At 44.4% G+C, this 17,880-nt stretch overlaps 1 protein-coding gene across 3 annotated transcripts in view; it reads left to right on the forward strand.

Annotated features, from left to right (window-relative positions):
- Window positions 1-17,880, forward strand: part of elfn2a (extracellular leucine-rich repeat and fibronectin type III domain containing 2a) — a 322,992-nt gene that overhangs the window by 295,573 nt on the left and 9,539 nt on the right. For 2 of the 3 annotated variants that reach the window (XM_052043298.1, XM_052043300.1), the window contains exon 4: window positions 9,132-9,237. The exons of the other annotated variant lie outside the window; for it this stretch is intronic. The gene's annotated coding sequence lies outside the window, so the exon portion shown is untranslated. The remainder of the gene's footprint in view (window positions 1-9,131; window positions 9,238-17,880) is intronic. 3 annotated transcript variants of the gene reach the window in all.

Below are 17,880 nucleotides of genomic sequence, written 5' to 3' on the forward strand. Positions count from 1 at the left end.
CAGGACAGAACACAACAGGAAGGATGCAACAGAGAAAATGGAGAGGGTGCTTAAGGAGACGTTGCCAGGACTGGAGAATTATGGTGGTGAGGAGAGACTGATTGTGGTTTTCATTAGGATACTGATTTGATGAATAAAATTATTGGGGATTGGGTAGGGTGAACAGGAAGAATGTATCTCCCATGTCAGAAAAATTGATGATTAGGGGACATGGATTTAAGTGGGACTAGAGGAAAGAAAAATACCCAAAGAATGGTGGGGGTCTGAAACGCACATAGAGGCAGAATCTATCATCACGTTTACCCCAAAGATCATGACCTGCAGGGCTGCGGGAAGTGGAAGTAATTATCTTTCACCATCATGGACATTCCTCCTAGATCATAAAGCACTGAAACAGGCCCTTCAGCCCTCTGAGTCTATGCTGCCCATCAAGCACCACATTGCAATAATTCCCACACTAATCTCATTTCATTCTCCTGATATTCCCCCAGATTTTACCACACAGCTGCTCACTAGGGACAGTTTACAGTGACTAATTAATCTACCAACTTGCATGGGTTTGGGATGTGGGAGGAAACTGCGGCACCCAGTGGAAGCCAACTCAGTCATAGAGAGAACGTGCAAACTCCATGCAGACAGCACCAGAGGTCAGGATCGAACCCTGGTCATTGGAGCTGTGAGGCAGCAGCTCCACAGCTGTAACATTGTGCTGCCTCTCCTGTTCCAGCTATGACTCTTGGAATCCTTATCCAATGCTTGACCATGCACCAGCGTAGCACATCAAGAGTGAATGATTTGCAAAGTAATCGCAATAAAATATTTCCTTTACGGTTTGTTAAAGTATTGCATCAGTCATTTTATTTCTAATTAATGGTCAATTTCTTTCTACCACTAACCAATTAGTCTCTGCCTGAGAGACCAACCTGTTAGATGCAAGGAGGGTGGGGGCTGGGAAATTATTCCAGCAAATGGTTTGCTGTCAGTGAGCTAGAAGCAGAAATCTTGCTGGTTCTGCTCACACATAATCTTAGACTGAGAATAAGGGACAGGCTGTTTAGCATTGAGATGAGGAGAAATGTCTTCACTCAGAGGGTGGTGAGTCATTGGAATCCTCTACCCCAGAGGAATGTGGAGACTCAGTCATCAAATGATTTAAAATGGTGATCTATAGATTTCAGGACATTAAGTGAATCAAGGTATATAGGGATACTGCTGGAAGATGACACTGAGGTAGAAGAGCAGTCATGATCTTAATGAATGGTAAAGCAAGCTTAAAGGACAGAAAAGCTAAAAGAGGACATGAGGATGCTTTGACAGACAAGGTGAAAGAGAATCCGAAGGGTTTCTACAACTATATTAGAGCAAAAAGATAGCAAGGGGCAAAATTGGTCCCCTTGAAGATCAGCGTGATCACCTATGCGTGGAGCCGAAAGAGATGGGGGTGATTTTAAATGTTTTTTTTGTATTTTTGTTTACTCAAGAGACAGACACAGAGTTTATAGAACTGAGGAAAAAGAGTAGTGGGGTCATGGACCGTATCTGGATTATGGAGGAGGAGGTATTTGCTGCCTTGAGGTGAATTAGGGTGGATAAATCCCCAGGGCCTGACGAGGTGTCCCCTTGGACCTTGTGGGAGGCTTGTGCAGAAATTGCAGGGGCCCTGGCAGAGATACTTAGCCACAAATGAAGTGCCAGAGGACTGGAGGATTGGTAATGTTCCATTGTTTAAGGAAGGGTCTAAGAATAAGCCAGGAAATTATGGGCCAGTGAGCCTGACATCAGTCGTAGGTAAATTATTGGAAGGTATTTTGAGGGATAGGATATACCGTATAAGTATTTGGATAGACAGGGCCTGCTTAGGGATAGTCAACATGGCTTTGTGCATGGCAGGTCATGTCTATCCAATCTAATAGAATTTTTCGAGGAGGTTACCAGGAAGGTTGGTGAAAGGAAGGCAGTGGATATTGTCTACATGGACTTTAGCAAGGCCTTTGACAAAGTCCCGCATGGGATGATGGTCCAGAAGGTTAAGTCGCTTTGCATTCAGGATGAAGTAGTCAATTGGATTCAACATTAGCTTAGCGGGAGAAGCCAGAGAGTGGTAGTAGATGGTTGTCTCTCTGATTGGAGGCCTGTGGCTAGTGGTGTGCCGCAGGGATTGGTGCTGGGTCTGTTGTTGTTTATCATCTATATTAATGATTTATATGATAATGTGATAAACTGTATCAGCAAATTTGTGGATGACACCAAGATTGGGGGCGTAGTGGACAGCGAGGAAAGTTACCAAAGCTTGCAAAGTGATCTGGGCCAGCTGGGAAAATAGGGCTGGAAAAATGGCAGATGGAATTTAATGCAGACCAGTGTGACGTGTTGCCCTTTGAGAGGACAAACCAAGGTAGGATTTACACAGTGAATGGTAGGGCACTGAGGTGTGCAGTAGAACAAAGGGACCTGGAAATACAGATCCATAATTCCTTGAAATTGGCATTGCAGGTAAATAAGGTCATAAGGAGAGCTTTTGGCATATTGGCCTTCATAAATCAGGGCATTGAGTACAGGAGTTGGGATGTTGAAGTTTGAATAAGACATTGGTGAGGCCAAACTTGAGTATTGTGTGCAGTTCTGGTCACCTACCTACAGGAAAGATATCAATAAGCTTGAAAGAGCGCAGAGAAAATTTACAATGGATTTTGCTGGGACTTGAGGACCTGAGTTGCAAGGAAGGGTTGAATAGGTTAGGACTTTATTCCCTGAAGTGCAGGAGAATGAGGGGAGATATTATAGAGGTATACAACATTATGAGGGGTATAAATGGGGTGAATGTGTGCAGGCTTTTTCCCCTCAGGTTGAGTGATACTAGAACTAGAGCTCATAGGTTTAGGGTGAAAGGTGAAATATTTAAGGGGAACCTGAGGGGAACTACTTCACCCAGAAGGTGGTACGAGTGTGGAATGAGCTGCCAGCAGAAGTGGTGGATGCGGGTTCAATTGTGACATTTGGGAGAAGTTTGGATAGGTATTGGTATTGGTTTATTATTGTCACTTGTACCGAGGTACATTTAAAAACGTCTTGCATACCGATCGTACAGGTCAATTCATTACACAGTGCAGTTACATTGAGTTAGTACAGAGTGCATTGAGGTAGTACAGGTGAAAGCAATAACAGTACAGAGTAAAGTGTCACAGCTACAGAAGAAGTGCAGTGCAGTTAGACAATAAGGTGCAAGGTCACAACAAAGTAGATTGTGAGGTCAAGAGTCCATGTCATCAATAGTTTTATCACAGTGGGATAGAAGCCTTGAGCCTGGTGGTGCCCTCAGGCTCCTGTATCTTCTGCCTGATGGGAGAGGAGAGAAGAGAGAATGACCCGGGTGGGTGGGGTCTTTGATTATGTTGGCTGCTTCACCAAGGCAGCAAGAGGTATAGACAAGAGTCCATGGAGGGGAGACTGATTTCTGTGATGCACTGGGCTGTGTCCACAACTCTCTGCAGTTTCTTGCGGTCCTGGGCAGAGCAGTTGCTGTACCAAGCTGTGATGCATCCTGATAGAATGCTTTCTATGGTGTATCGATAAAAGTTGGTGAGTGTCAAAGGGGACATACCGAATTTCTTTAGCCTCCTGAGGAAGTAGAGGCACTGGTGAGCTTTCTTGGCCATTGCATCTACGTGGTTGGACAAGGACAGGCTATTAGTGATGTTCACTCCTAGGAACTTGAAGGTCTCAACCCTCCCGACCTCAGCACCGTTGATGTGGACAGGTGCATGTACACCTCCCCTTTTCCTGAAGTTAATGACCAGCTCTTCGGTTTTGTTGACATTGAGGGAAAGGTTGTTTTCATGACACCATGTCACTAAGCTCTCTATCTCCTTCCTGTACCCCGTCTCATCGTTATTTGAGATACGGCCTACTACAGTGGTATCATCTGCAAACTTGTAGATGGAGTTAGAGCAGAATCTGGCCATGCAGTCATGAGTGTATAGGGAGTAGAGTAGAGGGCTGAGGACGCAGCCTTGTGGGGCACCAGTGCTGAGAATAATCGTGCTGGAGGTGTTGCTGCCTGTCCTCACTGACTGCGGTCTGTTGTTCAGAAAGTCAAGGATCCAGTTACAGAGGGAGGTGTTGAGTCCTAGGTCTTGGAGTTTGGTGACGAGTTTGCTTGGAATTATGGTATTGAAGGCGGAGCTGTCGTCAATAAACAATAGGTACATAACGAGAGAGGTATGGAGGGCTACGGTCCGGGTGCAGGTAGATGGGACTAGGCAGAAAACCATTCTGGCATGGACTAGATGGGCCAAAGGGCCTGTTTCTGTGCTGTAATGCTCTGTGAAATGCTGAGGGGATAGAAATGGCTGTGGCTTCTCTTTAAGAAGCACTTAATGCATTTTGTTTTGCTTTTATGAGGTAAACTATCCTTTGCGTGGGTTGGAGATGACATGCTTGGTGTGAAGAAAAATTACAAGTGAAAACCATCGCCAACATAAATAATAGAAGAGAGAAAAACACAACAACTAACAACTTCCATGATTACAGATTTTCAATGCTGTCTTAGGCGTGAATCGTATCTGTTCTGTGAATTCATATTCCCCAGGAACTGGAATAAGATGAAGCCTCAAAACATTCATTCACTTATTTAAAAAAAAGAATGAAAATGCCACAAGCTGGAGAGAGCAAAGTGGTTTAGCACAGAGGGAGCCAGGAAAAGGGAAGGACAAAGGGATGGAGAGAGTCCAAGCAAAATAGGGAGACTGTCTGGTATATACTTATTCATGAGTTGTGGGGATTGCTGATAAGGCCAAGGTTTATTACTTATCCTTACCTGTGCCCGAACTGTATTTTGCTCGGTCATTTTCACAGACAGAAATGAGTCAAAAGTGCTGAGCTTTGGTGTCACTTATAGCCCAGATCAGGTTGAGAAGATCAATGTACCTCTCTGAAAGATATTAGTAAACCAAGTTAATCCTTTGGAAGCCGTTTGGAGAAGCTTGCTGGGCTCATACCCGGAATAGGCACAAAGTCCTATGCAGGAAGGTTGTACAGGCTGGGCTTGTATCCCCTAAAGTGTGGAAGAACAAGAGGGAATGATTAAAACAGATGAGACCCTGAGAGAACTCGAGGTCCAAGGGTCCAAGGCTTACTTGGAACTCTCATCTTCAAAGGGTGGTGGCGGAAGAAGAGTCTTTGAATGTTCTTAAGGCAGAGGTGGACAGATCCTTGATAAGCGAGAGGGTGAGAGGACACACACTGAAGGTGTTCGGGAATGCAGAACTGAGGTTACACTCAGATCAACTGTGATCTTATGGAACAGCAGAACTGGTTCAAGGGGCCGAGTGACCTCCACCCACTCGTAATTTATATATCCGTACGTATCCTATATTTATGGCTAGTGGTTTATGCAATCACCATGGTGTCCATTATAACATTCCAATTGTTTTTTTCGTAGCAATTAGTGATAGTAATTGCTTTTTCTGGATATACTTAGGGGCAGCACAATGGCGTAGCTGGTAGAGCCGCTGCCATGCAACACCAGAGACCCGAGTTCGATCCTGACCTCGGGCGATGTTTGTGTGGAGTTTCCACGTTCTCCCTGGGACCATGTGGGTTTCCCCTGAGTGCTCCAGTTTCCTCCCAGGGGTTGGTAGGTTAATTGCCTCTAGTGTGGAGGTGAGTGGTAGAATCTGAGGGGTGGTGGTGGTTGATGAGACAGCGGGGAGAATAAAAATTGGACTAATGTAGGAGTAGTGTAAAATGGATGGTTGATGGTCGGCACAGACTTGGTGGGCCGAAGGGCCTGTTCCCAAGCTGTACCTCTCAATACTCTGTTTTATTCACTGAACTTAATTGCACAGTGAACCTTAAGCAAAGGCCTCTTGAATCCTCATATGGAAACACAGCTACTGTGCTCCTGAGGTAGAGAAACGGAGGTGGAAAGAGAGCACAAGAAAGGGGGAAGGACGGACGGGACTTAATAACCCGCCCTCTTCACCTTCAAAAGAACAGGAAAAGGAAATAGAGGCCTTCTGGCTTCGAGAGACCCGGTTCACCATCATGTAGAGTGATGTGTGCTTGCACTTCCGTGGTTGTCAGTAGGGGGAGCATTGTCCCTAGAGCTGGAGGCAGATCCCTTGCACCTATCACACTGAGAACAACATCATAAGTCAGTGGGAGATGGAGGACACCTGAAAAACATCACCCTCAAACTGCAGTGTCATGGATTGAATGGTGCCAACCTCCATCCAGCTGGTGAAATATAAAACAAATGGTTGTCATCGAACGCAGTTGTATAAAACTTTGGTCAGGCCGCACTTGAAGTACTGCGTGCATTTCTGGTTGCCCCATTACAGGAAGGATGTGGAGGCTTTGGAGAGGGTTCAGAAGACGTTTACCAGGATGCTGTCTGGATTAGAGGTAGTAGCTATAAGGAGAGGTTCAACAAACTTGGATTGTTTTCTCTGGAGCTGATGGGGAGAAGTTTATATTGGTATTGGTTTATTATTGTCACTTGTATCAAGGTACAGTGAAAAACTTGTCTTGCATACCGATCGTACAGGTCAATTCATTACATGGAGCAGATACATTGCGTTAGTACAGAGTGCATTGAGGTAGTACAGGGTAAAAACAATAACAGAGTACAGAGTAAAGTGTCACAGCTACAGGGAAGTGCATTGCAGGTAGACAATAAGGTGCAAGATCATAACAAGGTAGATTGTGAGGTCAAGAGTCCATCTCATCATATAAGGGAACCATTCAATAGTCTTATCACCGTGGGATAGAAGCTGTTCTTGAGCCTGGTGGTACATGCCCTCAGGCTCCTGTATCTTTATAAGTTTATAAAATTATGAGAAGCACAGATAGAGTAGATAGCCAAAATCTTTTTTTCCCAGGGTAGAAATGATGAATACTAGAGGGCTTAGTTTAAGATGAGAGGGGGAAATTTTAAAGAGGATGTGCGGAGCAAGGTTATTTACAAAGAGGCTGGTGGGTGCCTGGAAGGGCTGCCAGGGGTAGTGATGGAAGCAGATATGATAGTGGTGTTCAAGATAGACAAATGAATATGCAGGGAATGGAGAGATATGGATCATGTGCAGGCAGAAGGGATTAGTTTAATTTGACATCATGCTTGGTATAGACGTCGTGGGCCGAAGGACCTCTTCCTGTGTTCTATTAAATGGAGATTTTCTGTGCTGAAACATCAGACATAGGGACAGGATGAGATGATACAGCTCCTCGAGACTGTTCCACCGTTCAGTAAGTCAGTGACTGTTTTTCTCCCTCATCCACATTCCTGCCTGATCCCCACATCTTCTATTTCCATTGACTCCCAAAGACCTCGGCCTTAAATTACCTACTGAGCACCCACATCCATCTGGAGGAGAGAATACACAGGACTTATAACCCTCTGCATGAAGAAATTCTTCCTCATCTCAGTCTGAAATGTCCCACCTCTTGTCCGGAATCTTTGCCTCAGCTCCAGACTCTCCTGCCTGGAGAAACAACGGCTTGACATTCACCGTGTCGATCTCTCTCTGAACTCTGGATATGACAGTGAGATCACTACTAATTCTTCTCAACCCCAGTGTGCAGAGACCATTCTCCCTCCATCTGTCGTCAGGAGAACATGCATGACATTCCAGGAATCGATCGACTAAACTTGCACTGCCCTCGATCCAGTGAAAGTAAACGCTTCACTGGGTACGGAGACCAAAACTGCACACTGGACAGTTTTGCATTGTGCTTTCACCAAACCTCTGTACGATTGGAGCAATATTTCATTACTTGTGTACCTGAATTCCCTTATAATAAAGACTGAACTGACAGATAATTCAGATGTGATAATTACAAGCAGAAATGTGGAGGTCTCAGTTGGGAGATGTCGTTTGAAAATCAAATAAACTGCAGATGCTGGAAATCTGAAATAAAGATACAGGCAGCAGGAGAGAAACATTTGACATTTCTGGTCCAAGGTTGTTCATCAGAACTGAGAAAGAGCAAAAAGCAAGTTTCAGTTGCAGAGATAGTGGAACAAAGAGAATATCTCTGATAGGATGAGACCAAATGCATTAATGCAGCAGTTAGAGTAACTGTTAGAATCAGATTATTACTTCTTTATCTATATAATGTGTTGTTAATAGTGATGCTGTGGGACATGCCCAGCAGGCCAGACTATACAAATAGAAAAAGATAAACTGATCCAAAATGATGACAAGCAGAAATAGAAATCTCCAACTTTAAGGAAAGAGTGAGTTACTTAAAGCTGGAGAATTTGATATTGATCTTGGAAGGCTGCACCGTGCCCAGACAGAAGATGAGGTGCTCTTCCTCAAGATTGAGTTGAGCCTTGCTGTATCAGTGCAGGAGACCACAGACAGAGAGGTCAGAGTATCATAGAGTCATACAGCACGGAAACAGGCCCTTTGGCCCAACTTGTCCATGACCATCTAAGCTAGTCCCTTTTGCTTGTGTTTGGCCCATATCCCTCCAAACCTTTCCTATCGATGTATCTATCCAAATAAACGTTGTTATTGTACCTGTCTCAACCACTTCCTCTGGCACCACCCCCTGCGTGAAGAAGTTGCCCCTCAGGTCCCTTATAAATCTTTTCCCCCCTCACCTTAAACCTATGGTCTCTTGTGGAAGTGAGGCAGGGAATTAAAATGGGTTCAGATGGGTGATAAGCCCTTTAAGAAAGAACTTTCTAATCATATGCTTGTAAAATATGCATTCACATCAGCTAGTGGTTAATCAATGCTAATGGTAATCCACAACAGACTGAGCCTTCTTCCCTCATAAAGTGCCTCAGGTCATGAATACACATTACTTAATCAGCAAGGGATAATTGGTGTGTGATTACCCACCACACAAGAAGAAAGGTGTGATTACCAGCAGCCTGTTCTGAATGTAATGCAATGACTGTTCCAGAAAGTTTGACTGATCAAAGAAATAGACAAGAAAGCAGTATGGAACAGATGGAGAGGGATAGTCACCAATCTGGCCCCGCGTTTTACTATTGGGAAGGCGTGACATCAACAAAGACGGCTTGCTCATCTGCGCTACTGACTTCACTGTAAGAAGTTCTCGGAGGTGTTAGGTGGGTGCCTCATTTACACATACATGTTGCCTTGTGCTTGTTTCAGGTATCCTCGGAAAAATGTCATAGGGTTATCGAGTCATAGAGTGATACAGCACAGATACAGGCCCTTCAGCCCAACTCGTCTGTGTCGACCAAGATGCCAGTCTAAGGTAGTCCCATTTTCCCACATTTTGGCCCATATCTCTGTAAACCTATTGCTTTCTCAGCAAAGTTATTCCATATCAGCTCTGTGAATCAATACCTGTTAGTGCCCAGGAAAATCTATCCTGCTCAGCCTTGAAGTTACTCAGTGGGGAGATGGAGACACCAGGGGGATTTGTATTGCCTTCTGCAATTCAGATGGTACCATCCCATCTGGTTAAGGAAAATCAACGTCAAAGTCAAGTTTATTGTCATCTGCACAAGTACATGTGTGCACAGGTGCAATGAAAAATTCACTTGCAGCAGCATCACAGACACATAGGATCATATAAGCAGTATTTACAAGAAAAACCTAAATTAAACATGAGTTATACACAATTTTTACAAGAAAGAACACAATTAGAACAAAAAAACAAAGTCCATTTTAGTGCAAAGTGATCAAAGTGGTCATGGTTTTGCTAAACTGTAGTGACTGGAGTTCTGCTGGTTGGTTCAAGAACCGAATGGTTGAACCGAATGGTTGTACCTGTTCCTGAACCTGGTGATGTGGGACTTCAGGCTTCTGTACCTCCTGCCCGGTGGTAGCTGTGAGAAGATGGCATGGCCCGGATGGTGGGGATCTTTGATGATAGATGTTGCCTTCTTGGTAAATTGGTTTATTATTGTTACATGTACCGAGGTACAGTGAAAGACTTTGTTTTGCATGCCATCCATACAGATCATTACATGCATTTGAGGTAGCTTAAAGGAAAACAATACCAGAATGCATAATAAAGTGTTCCAGTTACAGATAGTGCAGTGCAAAGCTACAATGAGGTAGACTGTGAGGTCCAGAGTCCATCTTATTGTACACAGGGACCATTCAATAGTCTTATAACAGCAGGATAGAAGCTGTCCTTGAGCCTGGGCTTTTGGGCTTTTGTATCTTCTGCTCGATGGGAGGGGGGAGACGAGAGAATTTCGGGGGTGGGTGGGGTCTTTGTTTATGTTGGCTGCTTTACCGAGGAAGTGAGAAGTGTAGACAAAGAGTCCATGGAGGGGAGGCTGGATACTACCGATGGTGGGGAGGAAATCCCAAAATAGGTCCCTGGGGTGGGTTGGTGGGAGTTGACACAGGACAGATGGTATCAGTGCTACAGCTGGGCTTGTCAACCTTTGAGTGAGTGAGGGAGGAGAATCAAACCTGGTGATTCCCATTGTTGGAAAGTGTAGGGGAGTGAATCCTGCAGAGAGCAGGATCAAGGCTTGACTGAACAACTGGTCACTTTATTGGTCCTGGTTTATTATTGTTGCATGTACCGAGATACAGTAAAAAGCTTTTGTTTGCATGCCATCCGGACAGATCATGATGAGATGAGATGACATATCTTTATTAGTCACATGTGCATCGAAACACACAATGAAATGTATCTTTGCGTAGAGTGTTCTGGGGACAGCCCGCAAGTGTCGCCATGCTTCTGGCGCCAACATAGCATGCCCAACAACTTCCTAACCCGTACGTTTTTGGAATTTGGGAGGAAACCGGAGCACCCGGAGGAAACCCACGCAGACACGGGGAGAACATACAAACTCCTTACAGACAGTGGTCGGAATTGAACCTGGCATACGTAAATACACTGAGGTAGTAAAAAGAAAAACAGAATGCAGAATATAGTGTTGCAGTTACAGAGAAAGTGCAGTGCAGGTGAGCAAATAAAGTACAAGGGTCATTACGAGGTAAATTGGGAGATCAAGAGTTCATCTTTATTGAGACATCCATTCAAGAGTCTGATAACAGCAGAATAGTAGCTGTCGTTATAAGAGTATGTGGAAGCCAATCAGCCTACAACTTGCTACACTGTCAACCAGCCTCTACCTGGGCAGGCTCAATGAATTTCCCCTTACATTAAAATAATTCAGACTTGAGCTACACGCCTTTTCCAGAAGCCTAGAGTGACAGACGTGATGGAGAGTCATTGGCCAGAGGCTGTAATTGAGTTGGGAATGTGAAGCCACAGCGGGCTGACAAACGATTCCGTCGTTACTTAGCTGTGTCAGACAGCAATAAATTCTTTCTTAAATTGTATTTTTTTTCAGAGGCGGTGGAATTACAATATTACGTATCCTAACAAGAATTAATGTAAGTTGGCTTATCCAAGTATCTGGAGAATTACATTTCTTATAAGGCATCCTTCATGACCACAGCATGTTCCAGAACACTACAGATCCAATTAAGTACTTACAATGTGAAGTTAATGTTGTAATGTAGAAAACACAGCTGCCAATTTGTGCACAGCAAGTTCCCACAAAGAGCAATAGGATAATGACCAGATTATTTGGAATTTCGGTTATGTTAAGTGAGGAATTAATGTTGGCCAGCAGAGATAACCCTTTACTGTTAGAACCATGGAATGTTTTGTGTCCTGAAGAACACATGCAAGGCTTCAGTATAGCATCTTAATCAAAGCCCCAAGCCCCAGCAGTGTGGCAGCCTAATCTTCAGAGTACAAGTTTAATACTTTCTGAAGAGAGGCAAGAATGGTGTCGACTAAACTATGCATTCTGTTTTCTTTTTACTACCTTGATGTACTTATGTAGAGCATGATCTGTGTGGATGGCACACAAAAGTTTTTCACCGCATCTTGGTACACGTGACAATAATAAACCAATTCTAGTTCCAATTCTTGGTGTCCAGGAGTCTATCCATCTCGGCACTGAGTATACTCAAGGCTAAGTTGTTTTGGACCCTAATGGACATCCACAGGTATGACTGCTTGACCCAGCTCATTTGGAATGAATTACCCAAAGATGCTCAAGAACGTTAGACATTTCCATGTTTCCTAATGGCATAGAAGGTGGCCTTTCAGCCCTTTGAGGCCATGCTGGCTCTCAGACGAATTCCATCAGTCCCAAGACGCCTCCCCCCCCCTAAATTTCCCTAAACCCTTTTCTGTCAGACATGCTCCTTATCAATTCCCCTTATTCCCCCACCAGCTGCCTACACTAGGGGATAATTTACAGCAGCCAATTAACCAGCCAACACATCTTTGGGATTAGTCATGTTCACTGGCGTATTGACAAAACAATTAGAGTCACAGTGAGATACAGCATGGAAACAGCCCCTTCAGCCCGCCAAGTCTGTGCTGACCATTAACCATCCATTTACACTAATCCTACATTTATTCCCATTTTCCTATTTTCCCGTCATTCCCAACAACTCCCCCCAGTTTCCACCACTCACCCACAGGTGAGGGACAATTTACAGCGGCCAATTAACCTGCCAACCTGCATGCCTTTGGGATGTGGGGGAAAATCGTAGCACCCATGGGACACCCATGAGGTCACGTGGAGAACATGCAAACTCCACACAGACAGCACCGGAGATCAGGATCAAACCCAGGTCTCTGGAGCCATGAGGCAGCGGCTCTACCAGCTGTGTCACAGTGCCACCCAACTGAGGGACATTCATACTGAGCCACTTATCTGTTTTTGAACACTGACACCATCCTGGTGATCGATCCTGTTGCCCTGTGTTGACTCTTAAAGCTGATGTCAAATAAATTTTTTTTTAATTTTTAAAATTTTATTTACAGTGTGGTAACAGGCCCTTCCGGCCCACTGAGTCCGCGCCGCCCATTTTAAACCCAAATTAACCTACCCGTGCGTCTTCTTGCAATGTGGGAGGAAACCAGAGCACCCGGAGGAAACCCACGCAGACACAGGAGAACGTACAAAGGAAAATAATTAGACATAGCATGTCAGGCAGTAACCATGGAGAGAGAAACAAAATTAACATTTCAGGTTGATGCACTTCCATCCAGACCCCTCTCAAAAGATTATCTCCTTGTAAATTTCATTGTTTCAGCTGCCTGATATGATGATCCTTTCCAGTAGTTTTTATTTTGAGAACTCAAGCATCTGCGGTATTTTGCTTTTGTTGAAATGCTACCTTAGTGAGTCATAGAGTCATACAGCATGGAAAAAGGCCCTTCAGCCCATAAGTGTCCATGCCGACCAAGATGTATATTCAAGCTAATCCCATTTCCCAGCACTTGGCCCACATCCCTCTGAGCTCTTGCCCTCTGCATACCTGTCCACATACTTCTTAAATGTGTCTTATGTACCTGCCTCAACCACTTCCTCTGGCAACTGGTTCCATATATCTACCACCCGCTGTATAAAAAAGTTGCCCCTCAGGTTCTTATTAAACCTCCCACCTCTAACCTTAAAACTATGTCCTCTAGTTTTTGATTGCCCAACCCTGGAAAAAAGACTGCTCACCCTATCTATGCCCCCCATGATTTTATATACCTCTGTGAGATCATCTCTTAGCCTCCATTGCTCCAAGGAGTAAGGGCTTCGTCTGTCTAACCTCTACCTCTCACTCAGTCCCGAGTCCTGGCAACATCCTTGTAAATTTTTTTTTGCACTCTTTCTAGTTTAATCACATCCTTCCTATAACAGGGTGACCAAAACTGAACCCAATATTCCAAGCTTGGCATCACCAACATCTTGTACAATCATAACTAAAACTTCCCAACTTCAGTGCCTTGACTGATGAGGCCAGTGTGCCAAAAGGCTTCTTCAAGCCTTAAAGATGCTTCAAAGATACAAAATAATTCAATAGAATTTTTACAGCAACAAGAAAGATTTTCCTGCACAGCAAGTCTCAAGATAAACATCTTCTTATTTATGCAGTGCACATTTGGCATATATTAAATATCTTATTTACCAAAATTTAATCTTGATTACATGCCATTCATCATATAATGTATAATTACAACACTGCATCTAAATAATAATTGAAGCAAACCTGCCTCTAATTCACCAATTTTAAGCTCATAGTCAAGGAGGTGATGTGGCACCATGTAACAGTGTAAGGATTAAGTACCATCATTTAAATGTCAAGTGGTGAGCACAAGATCTTCATTTAAACTCTTCCCGCAAAGCTTAATGTGCTATTATAGTAATTACTTTTTTGAAGCTCTGAACTGCATCTCTGATAACTCCAGCAGAAGCCTTGGTTTACCAAATTGTTGAAGCCCCTCTCCATAGACTTGAGCAGGGAAGTCCCATGGGATTTGTTGCACTGTTAGAGGTGAGATCACTTCAGATGAGGTTTTGCCCCAGGGTCCTGTCCTCATTTTGAGGCTGATGCAGAAAGTCCCATTGCACTATTTTGAGGGAGAGTCTTAGGCTGATATTTTCGGCTCAACTTGCATTCTAAGTGCAGAAAATCCAATCATTATCACATTGCAATGTGTGGGAGCTCGCTGTGTGCAAATCAGTGCCCCACATCCTGCACTTGGGGAAATCCTGAGGTCACAGACGATGCTGTTACTTTCACTGTGCTAGGCTCCCACGGCCACAGAGAAACTACATCAGCCCTTTGGTATTGGCATCGGTTTATTATTGTCACTTGTACCGAGGTACAGTGAAAAACTTGTCTTGCATACTGATCGTACAGATCAATTCATTACACAGTGCAGTTGCATTGAGTTAGTACAGAGTGCATTGAGGTAGTACAGGTGAAAACAATAATAGTACAGAGTAACATGTCACAGCTACAGGGAAGTGCATTTCAGGTAGACAATAAGGGTGTAAGGTCACAACAAGGTAGATTGTGAGGTCAAGAGTCCGTCTCATCGTGTAAGGGAACCGTTCAATAGTCTTATCACAGTGGGATAGAAGCTGTTCTAGAGCCTGGTGGTACGTGCCCTCAGGCTCCTGTATCTTCTGCCTGATGGAAGAGGAGAGAAGAGAGAATGACCCGGGTGGGTGGGGTCTTTGATTATTCTGGCTGCTTCACCAAGGCAGTGAGAGGTATAGACAAAGAGTCCATGGAGGGGAGGCTGGGTTCCGTGACGCACTGGGCTGTGTCCACAACTCTCTGCAGTTCCTTGCGGTCCTGGGCGAAGCAGTTGCCGCACCAAGCCATGTACGGGTAAAACAGGGGAACATAAGGAGAAACAGGAGTAGGTCACTCACCTTCTTGCTCCTCCTCCGCCGTTCAAGAAGGTCAAGGCACTTTCTTGTGTTGACCCCTTGATTCCCTTACTAGTTTATTGATTAAACAGAAGTATTGATGACTCATTCATTCACCAGTTGCATTGATCCTAATTTCTTTGGATGTCCTGATATTTGACACTTTTCAAAGGGAACGCTGGTTGCTTCATTTTCTCCCACCTAGGGTGCTAAAGTCAAATGTAGCACTCCAATTTCAACAGCACTACCATTGCTTAGCTACAAGAGTAGGTCGAAAGCTGCAGTGAGTATCCCCATTCCTGAACCCCAACCTCTACACCCCCCTAAAGCCTTTGCACCATCTACAGGGCACAAGTCAGGGGTGTAATGGAACACTTCCCACTTGCCTAGATGAATGAAGCTCCAAAAACACTCAAGAAGCCCAACATCATCCTGACCAAAGCAACCTATCTGCTACCTTAAACATTTACTCCCTCCACCTAGATTGTCCACCAGCTGCACCATGTGCTGTTACAACTCACCAACCATCTCCCCAGCTGGTCATCAAGGAGGGCAATGTCAGGGGATGCATGAGTTGTCATACACCGCTGCGGTTTCTCTACCACATCACACACCCACTTGACTCAAATGCATTTTCCTGTTCATTCACTGTTGCTGGGTCTAAGTCCTGGAGTTCTCCCCCTGAACGGTGGGAGTACCTTCCCCAGAAAGGTTCCAAGCAGACAGTTCATCATCACCTTCTCAAGGGCAATTAGCGAGGGGCAATATGTGCTGGGTATGTCTGTAACCCATAAATACATTTTCTAAATATCCAACCACGTGGTTGGCTCACTGCGTAGTCAATCCATCCAAGGGCAGTACCACACTCAGCAACATCTTTACCTGTAAACCCATGTCAATATTTCCAAAAAAAAATTCCATCTAAAGATTGTACCATCACTCAATGTAAAAGCTGCCTCAGTAGTTCCACTCTCTTCCCCTTTTCCCAACCGAGTGTTTCTTTTCCAAATTGTTTATCCATATTAAGAACGCCCTTTGATAAATCTTCCATCATTGTTTGAGGCAGTTAATGCCCTGTTCATTCTGTGGGAGGTTATTTTGGTCAATGTGGAGTTTCCCCTTCTCTCGTACATATGGTGGTACTTAGTGTTAATGTCAAGTCATACTCTCTTCCATATACGCACCGCCCTCTGCATGAAGAAGTTGCCCCTCAGGTCCCTTTTAAACACCGTCTCTCACCTTACACCTACACCCTCTAGTTTTTAGTTCCCTTTTCCTGGGAAAAAGACTGTGTGCGTTCACCCTGTCTACACCCCTCATGATTTTGCACACCTCTATAAGGTCACCAGTCAATCTCTTAGGTTCTAGGGAATAAGGTCCTAGCCTGCCCAACCTCTCCCTATAACATGCTCTGAACGCTTCCTTCAATCCTATACTTCCTCTCTTACCTCTAGTCCCCCTCCAAACACATTCAGATGCACACACACACACACACACACACACACACACACACACACACACACACACACACACACACACACACACACACACACACACACACACACACCCCTATGCCTACACCATACTCAAGGAGCTAAGGACCAACCAAACTTGCTCAAATGAAGCTGTGTGGAGTTTATCTCTGTCACCTTTGGGATTCACACTGGTGATCCTTTGGTAGAAAGCCACACACTGTAGGACTCCCTTTATCTCCCTTTATTCTGATCATTCCCTATGGGTACGAGAAACCAGCAATGCACCTCAATGCTTCCACTTTGTGGAATCAGCACACAATGGGTTAAAACAGCTCTTCAGCTGTGTATTTTGTCAGGGGGTTTAAAACAACTTCTTTCCACTGGGTAAGGAAATTTATAAAACAGTTGGAAGAATTTGGAGAACAACATTACTGAAGTGATAAAACAACGGAAACTGCTTGAGAGGGCAATAACCATTCCAATAAAATGATTAAAAAAGATTAGCACACTGGTATATTTTACTGGGTTCAGGCTCGTTATTCTGTTGATTCTTTGTATCTCTAATAGGCTGAAATAGCAATCATAAGATAAGATATCTTTATTAGTCACATGTACATTGAAACACACAGTGAAATGCATCTTTTTTGCGTAGAGTGTTCTGGGGGCAGCCCGCAAGCGTCGCTATGCTTCTGGCGCCAACGTAGCATGCCCATAACTTCCTAACCTGTACGTCTTTGGAATGTGGGAGGAAACCGGAGCACCCGGAGGAAACCCACGCAGACATGAGGAGAACGTACAAACTCCTCACAGACAGTGGCGGAAATTGAACCCGTGTCACTGGCACTGTAATAGCGTTACACTAACCGCTACACTACTGTGTCTGCTTTCAAAGGGGAAAAAAGAGTATATATAAACTTTGCATTCAATACAACGGCACTCATACAGGAGGTCTCAGTAAAGCCATGACAATATCAGAGTCATAGAGCAATACATCATGGATACAGACCCTTCGGCCCAACCAGTCCATGCTGACCATGGTGCCCACCCAGCTAGTCCCAATTTCCTGCGTTCGGCTGAAATCCCTCTAAGCCCCGCCCCTCCATATACCTCTCCAAATGCTTCTTAAATGATACTGCTGTACCTGACTCACCCACTTTCTCTGGCAGCTCGTTCCTTATTCTCACCACCCTCTGCGTGAAAAGGTTGCCTCTC

Source organism: Pristis pectinata, chromosome 33, assembly GCF_009764475.1.
Source record: "Pristis pectinata isolate sPriPec2 chromosome 33, sPriPec2.1.pri, whole genome shotgun sequence".
NCBI classification, from domain to species: Eukaryota; Metazoa; Chordata; class Chondrichthyes; order Rhinopristiformes; family Pristidae; genus Pristis; species Pristis pectinata.